The sequence below is a fragment of the Cupressus sempervirens genome, chromosome 7 (assembly GCF_028749045.1).
Source record: "Cupressus sempervirens isolate cs-2001-9-10 chromosome 7, ASM2874904v1, whole genome shotgun sequence".
NCBI lineage: Eukaryota > Viridiplantae > Streptophyta > Pinopsida > Cupressales > Cupressaceae > Cupressus > Cupressus sempervirens.
This window is the reverse complement of record NC_143124.1, coordinates 564607936-564617544: the sequence shown is the minus strand read 5'-3', so window position 1 is coordinate 564617544 and position 9609 is coordinate 564607936. Positions and strand designations below refer to the sequence as shown.

Below are 9609 nucleotides of genomic sequence, written 5' to 3'. Positions count from 1 at the left end.
GCACATGTTTCAATTGTAACACATTTAATTTTGTCAATTAGAAGCTTACTAAAAAATATCAGGGAGTCAATAAGTAACATTTTTACCAAAAAAATATAATAACCAAATTAATTGTACAACTTTATTAATACCAAATAATACATAACTAGTAGTCGCATGCTTTTGTACATGCAACGAGTGTGCCGATAGGAGAGGAGATTTAAGAGAAAGACATAGAATGAAAGTGAAATAATGTAAATATAAGCTTTTTTAAAATAAAAAAATACAAAAATAAAAAAGTTGAAGATTAAAATATAGATATAAAATTTACAATATTTAGGAAATTTGAATATTGCTTAAGAAACATGTTCAATAATTTCAAGATTTTACAATTAAATTCAATTTATTATATATGAAAATCTTTTAAATAGATTAATAAATATTATTTATTTAAATTAAATTTATCAAATATCATTAAAAAAACCATCAAATTTTTTTTATAGAAAATTAATCCAACAAATATTCTATTGACTAAATAAATTATAAAAACTAAAAAATAATGCTTAAAGAAAAAATTAAACTAATATTAAAAAAATTAAAAGTTTAAAAACTAAAATCTAGATCAATTTTAAAAATCAAAAGTTAAATGAATAGATCACCTCATGAGCTAATGTGGAGATCACAACTAATAAATAAATAAATAAATAAAAACAATAGTTAAAGAGTAGAGATAACAACTAATAAATATCAAAACAAGAGTTAAAAGTGGAGAGAGATTAAAAAAAAAAGTTGGTAAATAATTAACGGGAAGAATTTTCAATTTTTCGGTCAAACTGACAAGTTTTCCGACGAACTGTCAAAAATTTAATTTTCGAGAACAAAGTTCCCACAAATAACCTATCGACTAAATTATTAAAATATTTATATATATAAATATTGAAAATAACTAACTCGACTTATTACGCGAAGTGTGATGATTACTTATGCCGCTAATAATAAAATTGGGAGGAGTTCTCAAGTCCAAAAGCTTTTAAGAAGAAAACGACGGCCGGCTTGTCGAAAACAAAGTGCCGGCCCAACTATCCACAAGAAACGACAAGCCCTGACAGGGCCCAAATCTGATGTTTGAACCCCTTACAACTGGATCCACGTAGCTCTCCGTCAGTCGTACACGTGGCACTATACCATTGATTGGTGGAAGACCTCGGGCATTTCCAGGTCTATGGGCAGCGGGCAGCGGGCAGCACTATGACTGTTATTATTTGAGGGCATCATTTCCTAGCTATTTCGCTTTACATTTTGTGTTTCCCCTGCATCTGCATCGGCATCTGCCTGTCACCAGGCGATTCCACCAAAGGGTTTCATCGGAGTTTATGAGGTATTTCCTTTCCTTTTTTTGGGAGCATTTCTAGGGTTTTGCACTATATATAAGAAGTTTGATGAAGCATCTTTCTATTGTTGGAGCGGGATTTCCTTGGTAAGGCTTTCTGTAACCTTATCATCCAAGTATGGTTTGTCTTTGATCTTATGAGTGCGATGGGAATCTGAGCTATGCGTTTTCTTAAGCTTTTATCCTTCAAATCTGGTCCTGTTTTAGTTTATTTTAGGTTAATTTCTTCTTTGAACGAGGGATAGGATTCTGAGTCCTAGTGAATTACTGCAATAAATTTTTACGACTTGTCTATTTTGGGGGCTTTTAGTACTTATTATTCAAGTTCGGAGCAGAGTATTTCGATGTACTCAACTTGTTGTTTAGACTTATGTTTAATGGAGTAATGACTGCACTGTATGTTTTATTGGATCTGTTGCATCTTGCACCGATGGGATTCATATCTTTGTATATGTGGACCAGTTTTATATATTTTAAGTTGCCAATGAGTACCCTCGAGGATACTAAGATGTAGCTCTGTTTTTTTGGTTATTGCAGCAGGTTTCGGAGCTAATCGCTATTGCAACCGGGATTCGCTCCTGATCGGCATACTTTAGGTTTGTGGCCTCTCTACCATAATTCTAGATGCATGAGGGATTTCTAAAGTTCCTTATAGGTGTAAATTCTTCAGCAGCCGCGTCGGTTTCTAATTTTGAGCTTCAATTCAGGGTTTAATTGTGAGGATTTACTGCTCATCAGCATATATTTGCAAGAAATGGAGTCATCCAGACTTGCCGTTGCTGTCGCATACGTTATACTGCTTATCTTTGTGTACTTTGGGGTTGCGAGTGCGGCGGACGCCATGGCGCCGACTCCTGTGCCTGAGAAAGGGGCGGCATCCATGGCCGTTGCTTCCTCTTTTCTCACTGCCGTCGTTTCATTCTTTGCTTTCATCCTCTTCTGAGGAATTTCATGTTGGAGACGATATTTTGGGATGCATTGTTCAGACTATTCAATTTATTAAGATTCCTACTGTTTAGGGTTAAGGTTTGGTTTTGTTTGTGGTTCCCGTCATTTACTCATATTTTTTGTAAATAATATTACTTGTGCTGATTGTTTCATTTTGCATTTAGGGAAAGAGGGTTTGTTTGTAAATCGATATCGACTATTAGAGCTGTCCGTAGCATAATTCGATTTCAATAGACGTTGTTATTTTTAATTGGGTTTATCTTGTTCTCTGCGGTTCAATGCTGTTCGCATATAAACAGATTTATACAGACACTGTAATATGTTAGGTGCACATTGTTTAATTAAGATAGGGTTTAATGGATGATTGATGCCTACGCCAATTCAGTGAGTATCATTATTACTAATAGAAAATGGTAATTGGAGTATATTTTCCCGCAAGTAATAGAGCCTATCTCAGTAGATTATCTACAAGAAAATGTAAATATTTTTTTTTTGGAAAGATCCATTTGTTTTATCAGAAAAGAGTTGAAGATATAATAATTATTTCATGCAATATGTTATAATTTTATTTTATTTTTGACATTTAATTAAATTTATTTGGCATATGAATGAATACATTTTATTAGCAATTAATTTTACTCATTTTATTAGTTGGTCTACCTTAAGAGCTAGCATAGATCATATGAGACTAGGCTAGTAGACATAACCCAAATCCTGTGACATACATGAGCGAAAGCAACATAGGCCACAAATAAAATATTAAAAAATAAGAACAAATATTTCAAGTCTCGTACTATTCTCTTTGATCAAAATTAAGATCAATCCAACACAAAACAACTCATTGCAAATAGATAAGTTGGCCAAAAGCTAACATTTACGTGGCAAAGAGTTGAGGTGAATAAAAATCTACACTTATGGAGCAAAAAAAAAGAAAAATGGATTGACACATCACATATCATTCAACCAACTGCACCAAATTGCATAACTTGCACACCTTGAAAATAATCAATTGATCGATGCAAGACATACTCAATTTGTTCAACCCACCTTGATTTCCAACCTTTAGATCAATCAAACAACATAGTAGGGACCTCGTCAGTTACATTACTAACTATTGTGATATTGCTATTAGGATTTAACTATGTAGTTTTTGAGTCAAATTGATTGACTCATATTTCATATAACGCCCCGCCAAGGGATCCAAAAGAATTAACCTAAAGTTTCACTAAGTTTGCTAAACATTTTTTTTTTTTTTTTTTTTAGTAAGAAAGTATGACATACACATCAAACAAATAGTAGCGGAAGCAATAACATGTAATCATCGACAATCATACATTGCAAGTTACATTTCTTAAAGATCCCAAGACGTTGAGTCACGTTTAAATTTAATTAATTCTAAGTCTAACAACTAACACATACATATAAAAGAATAATCAGAAACTCCAATGTCCATAATATACATTTGTTCCGAATGCTCCTTGGCAAATTAATTTGGAATGCTCATTCATCCACTGTACATGTCACAGGGTATGAAAGGCTTAAAAGAATATACATATGTAAAGATCAAGATACAACATCCTCAAATCTATGATACAAAGTACAGTAAAAATATATGAAACTATTCACCATACATGATACATCCATACATCCATAATGATAAAACATCTATCATAAAATCTAACCATCCATCATAATAATCCAAGAACACAGTGAAGGTAAATGCCAATCACGAAAACTCCAGCCACGGTGACCACGGAATGGATCTCAATGGTAAGAGTAAAAGCACTACCACCCGACCGCGTGGAACCTAAATGGTCCACTCTCACCGCGCTGAGGAGATAGTCTCAAGTCCCAAAATAGGATAACAAAACCTATAATCATAAATACTCTCTAAGTCCAGGAAATCCTATAAGTATGCTAACTCAAGGGTTCCTAAAAAGATCGACATCTAAATCCCAGAGGTACCACAAGACACGTAGGAAACCTAATATGCAAGCGGGAAAGTGTCATCGCAAAAGTCATGTAGAAGTTACCCGAGCAATCCCTTAGGAATCCCGGGTCCCTACTGATCCTGCGGCCACTAGTATCCTCTCGTACTGACGAGGCATACTATGGAATGCAAGGTCGTAACCAAGCGTCCTCTCTACCCCATCCTAGTCTGTACTAGCACTCATGGCATGGGAGAGAACATACAATTATCTTGTTAGGTTCATTTTCTCTCATTTAGTGTAAATGTTTTCACTTATTAAAAACGACTTACAATGGGTTTCTCAAGGCAGCCTCTTAGGGCTCCGACCCCCATTGCAAGCCACATCCCGACTCTACACATAGATAACCTACCCTAGCTCATGAACTCATAAATCAAAGAATCATAATAAAACCATCTCAGTCCTATACGAGCAACTGAAAATATCATAAAAAGATAATCCACAAAATATATCAGTTCTTCATGAGCAACAGATAACATCAATTAGTAATCAAGTAATCACGACAGTTCTCTATCAGCAGCTGAAGGCATCAATGATAAGTCACAAAATCCAATGGTTCTCTAATGAGCAACCAGAAAGTAATACAAGTATAACTTGATCGAGACTCAGAAATGGTTATCAAATATAACTGATCGAGACCCAAAAATGGTTAAGTTAGGTATTCTCAAATACATACATCTCAGCTTCACACAAGGAACTGGAAAGCAATCACAAACAGTAAACACAATCATGTCATAGAGCACTTCATCACATTACCATGGTCAGGTTAAGAAAGATCGAGACCAAATCATCAAGACATCACATTCACAAACCCCGAGCCTCTGGTAACAACCTGAACTGGTCAACGCTAAACCAACCCCAAATCATTCAAAGTACAAAGACAACATCAAGGTCTCAGAGATTGGATCTGAAAGTATATTATTTAAGATAAGGTAAGGTTTGTTTTTTTTTTTTTAGTTTAATGTCGAATTCAAGTAACGAAGTTTTCACAACTACCCTTTTTCGAATAACCCATTTCTATAATAACTTTCATTAAATCAATATCCAAATTTATAATTTAGTCAAATAACATTCATTAATAATTAACTTAATTAAACTAATTTTAATTAAATTAATCAATATTTATTAGATCTAATTATTTATTTTAATCCCACTACTAATTGTTAATTTATTAATATTTAAACAAAATTATTAATAAATTAAAATCTACAACTATATCTATACAATTAATATTTATTTATTAAATATTTAAAAAGTTTAATATATTATAAAAATTGAATATATTAAAAAAAAAATTTATTATTTAAAAATTTTTAATTAAATAAAATTCGTTTTTTTTAATAATTAAAAAAAATTATATAAAAAAAAAAAAATTAAAAAACGAATTCCCAAAACGTTTATAGCCCGTCAGCTTTGGCCGCAGGCCTGCGGTCGCAGGGCCTGCGGTGGCAAGTACTCTGTACCTGCCGTCGCAGTACCTGCGACGCAGGTACTGTCGGCCTGCGCCGACAGTGGGGGCGGGTACGGGGTAATTCCCTCCCCCCCACTATATTATATTAATATATATATTATTTTATATATATATATATATATATTTTTAAATTTGATTTTATTTTATTCTAAAACAATAAAATAAGTTTTATTTTAACAAAATTAATTTTGTTTAATCTTTTTAATAAAACAATTTCTTCCAAAGGGTAAATATGTAAAATATAAATATATATATATTTATATATATATATTTATTTTATTTATTTATTTATTTATCTAGAACTTTTCAATTTCATTAAAACAAAACCCTTATCAAATTAGATCTTAATTTCTAAATCAAGAAAACAATGGTTCTAATTAATTCATCCAGTCTCCATGGATACAAAAATTATTGACGAAATAATTAATAACTTCACAAGATTTGAAAGCTTAAAACTTTTATCACAGAGAAATCAGATCTACAAACCCCAGACACGAAGAAGGCAGGAAGGGATAATTGCAAATTTAATGGATAAAAAAAAACACAAGACCCTACCTGATCTTGATGCTATTATGCAACCTCCAGAAAACTGTATGCGAATTCGCTCCTCTCAATAACCTTCCCCTTCAAGACTTTCTTCGTATCAGCCTTCTGAAATTTGCTTCCAAAAATTGTCTTTTTCCCAAAAATTCTCGTTCAAATTCGTATCCCCCAAAAATGAACCCCCAAAGTTGTGATAAGCAAATTCTCCTCAATTCGGGGCACTAATTGTGCGTTTACCCGAGAAGACTCTTTTCACAACTCAGTTAACTCAAATTAACTTTTATTATCTTTTCTAATTCTTTTGCTTTCAACTTTCATGCACATTAAGTTGAATTATTAAATAACTTTATTTAAAAATTCACTTGACTTCAATTCTTAATTAATTTATTACTTTAAATCTTATGTGCACTTTTAAGAAATTAAATAACATTATTAATTTTTATAATTTAATCTTTTAATTTAATTCTTATATTTAACTCATGTTTAGATCATGCGATCTAGAATTCTTAATAAATTAATATCTTTCAACTTTTAATTCATTTTAGAACTTAATTGATAACATATTTAATTAATTTAAATAACAATAATATTTAGCATTTATTTAAAAATGAACTCCAAATATATTATTATTAAATTAAATAAATATTATCCTGTTCTAAATATATCTTAAACTTTAATTTCCAACTTTAATTCTTTTGTTTAATTAATTAATTAATTAATTAAATATAAAGATATCATAATAATTCCTTATTAAATTAAATCATTAATTAGTCTTTTTAATTAGACTTAATTAATAGAAAAATACACCAAGGACTCATAAAGCAACATACGAAAACCCATCATAGAAAAATACATACCAAATCAAACACAAGGGTTATAATTACCAAATTACATCATTTGATGCATTCAGAGGGTACTTAACTCAGATATTTGTCCTAATTATCAATTAGGACAATTGGCTAAAGGGTTTAGGATTTGGACTTAAGAGTTTATCTCCCCTCTCTTACCATTGAGACAGTGCGATAGGGTACGCTCATCCTGACAATTCAGAGAAGTCGATACCTGGTACCTGCAACCTGCATAAAATCCACGCATGTACAAACACAATATTCTAAGCTAAACAGGCAATGGCAGGAAGTGGTGCATCGTGTAGATCCCGACTAGCAGGTGACTACGACTCCCTTCCTTAACCATATCAGAAACACCATACATAAATAAAACAGCACGCACACCATACACATGCAGTATGGGGTAAGTATCCATAAGAAACACATGGAATAATGAACCATCTAACTAATTATCATCGATAACTGAAACCATTGAATAATCATCATACATGCATGAAATATAGAGTACCAAGTAATCTCATCATATAATAAGCTGAGTGTAAACATCATCTGATAATCTCTAAAATAATAATACTACTCATCAAACATAAATTGGCCTAAAAGAGTTTGGCAATCATATCATAAATGTAGCTCGAAAAATGTAAACTAGGGGCAGGCACTACATCCACCCCCCATAGACTTAGGCTTACTCCTGGAAGCCTATAAACAAATAGGGATATAAATCCCGTAATCTAGATGCATCCTCCCATGTCGCTGAAGAGTCATTAGTAGGGTCCCATTGGACCCTTACCTGCTCTATGGTTCGATCCCTGAGGGTCAACTCCCGCTGCTCCAGAATACGTATTGGCTCCAAAGCCAGCTGCCCGTCCTCTACCTGTAATGCATTCCAATCAAGAATATGTACAACATCAGGAATATACTGTCTAAGTACTGAAACATGGAAAACATCGTGAATGCGAGCAAGGCTGGGCGGTAAAGCAAGACGATAGGCAACTGGACCAATCCTCTCAAGAATATCGAATGGTCCCACAAAGCGAGGTGCTAGCTTCGAGCCCTTTCCATAACGGATCGGACTCTTCCGCGGATGCACTCTCAAGAAAACCTTCTCTCCCACAGCAAACTGCTTATCTGACCTATGAGCATCAGCATACTTCTTCTGCCTATCCTGTGCCGTTGTCAAATGCTCTCGGATACGCACCACCTGTTGCTCCATGTCACGAAGCATCTCTGGGCCCAACAGGATGCGATCCTCAAGGCTATCCCAACTCAAAGGTGTACGACAAGGGCGACCATATAAGGCTTGGAAAGGTGCCATGCCAATAGAACTGTGATACCCGTTGTTGTAAGCAAACTCCACTAGGTAGAGATAGTCCTCCCAATGAGTCTGGCTATCCATCACGTACATCCTCAACATATCCTCGAGAACCTGATTCACTCTCTCTGTCTGCCCATCTGTCTCTGGGTGATATGCTGAATTGAAGTTCAACTGCGCTCCCAGATCATGCTGTAGTGATGTCCAAAATGCGGAAGTGAAAACATGATCCCTATCCGAAATGATCTTTCGGGGAATACCATGTAGTCTCACAATGTCACGCATGAAGACATTAGCTACTGAAGCTGCAGTGTAGGAAGACCTGATTGGTGCAAAATGTGCCACCTTGGTCAACCGATCAACGGTGACCATGATAGCATCATGACGACGAAGAGTCATAGGTAATCCTACTATGAAATCCATAGAGATGATGTCCCACTTCCATGAAGGAACAAGATTTGGTTGCAAAAGTCCTGCCGGATGCTGGTGTTCTGCCTTGACTCTCTAACACTCAAGACATCTAGCCACAAAATCAGCAATGTCGCGCTTCATCCTGGACCAATAGAATAAACGTCGCAAATCTGCATGCATCTTCTTGACACCTGGATGTGCCGAGTAAGGTGCACGATGGGCCTCTGATAGGATCAATATGCGAAGCTCATCCAGTAGCGGCACATAGATCCTTCCTGAAAGTCTCAAAAGGCCATCTGATTCTAAGACATAGCCTGAAAACTTACCCTCCAAGGATCTCCCTGAATTGATCTCACTGCACACCTCCAGATACCATGCATCAGTGGGGAGTGCCTGAAGTATCTGACATCTCAAATCGACACTAAGAGTCATAGATGATATCACATGTTTCCTGTGACTCAAAGCATCAGCTATGACATTCTCCTTCCCCTGGATATACTTCACCTCAAAGTCATACTCGCACAAAAACTCCATCCAACGCCTTTGCCTAGCATTCAGATTAGGCTGCATGAATATGTACTGAAGACTACGATGATCGCTATGTAGTTCAAATCTGTGTCCCAACAAGAAATGTCTCCATCTCACTAAGGCATGAACTACTGCTGCTAACTCAAGGTCATGTGTAGGATAATTCAACTCATGATCCTTAAGTTTGCGTG

General features: G+C 34.6%; 1 long non-coding RNA gene across 8 annotated transcripts; it reads left to right on the top strand.

Annotated features, from left to right (window-relative positions):
- Positions 1-1221: 1221 nt before the first annotated feature.
- Positions 1222-2567, top strand: LOC149548011 (uncharacterized). 8 transcript variants are annotated; one of them, XR_016353957.1, is made up of 3 exons: positions 1222-1357; positions 1907-1965; positions 2077-2567. It is a non-coding gene; the product is annotated as an uncharacterized LOC149548011 (long non-coding RNA). The 8 variants fall into 8 exon arrangements; XR_016353961.1 differs by having other exon boundaries at positions 2108-2454; XR_016353963.1 differs by having other exon boundaries at positions 1229-1357; positions 1910-1965; positions 2108-2454.
- Positions 2568-9609: the final 7042 nt, after the last annotated feature.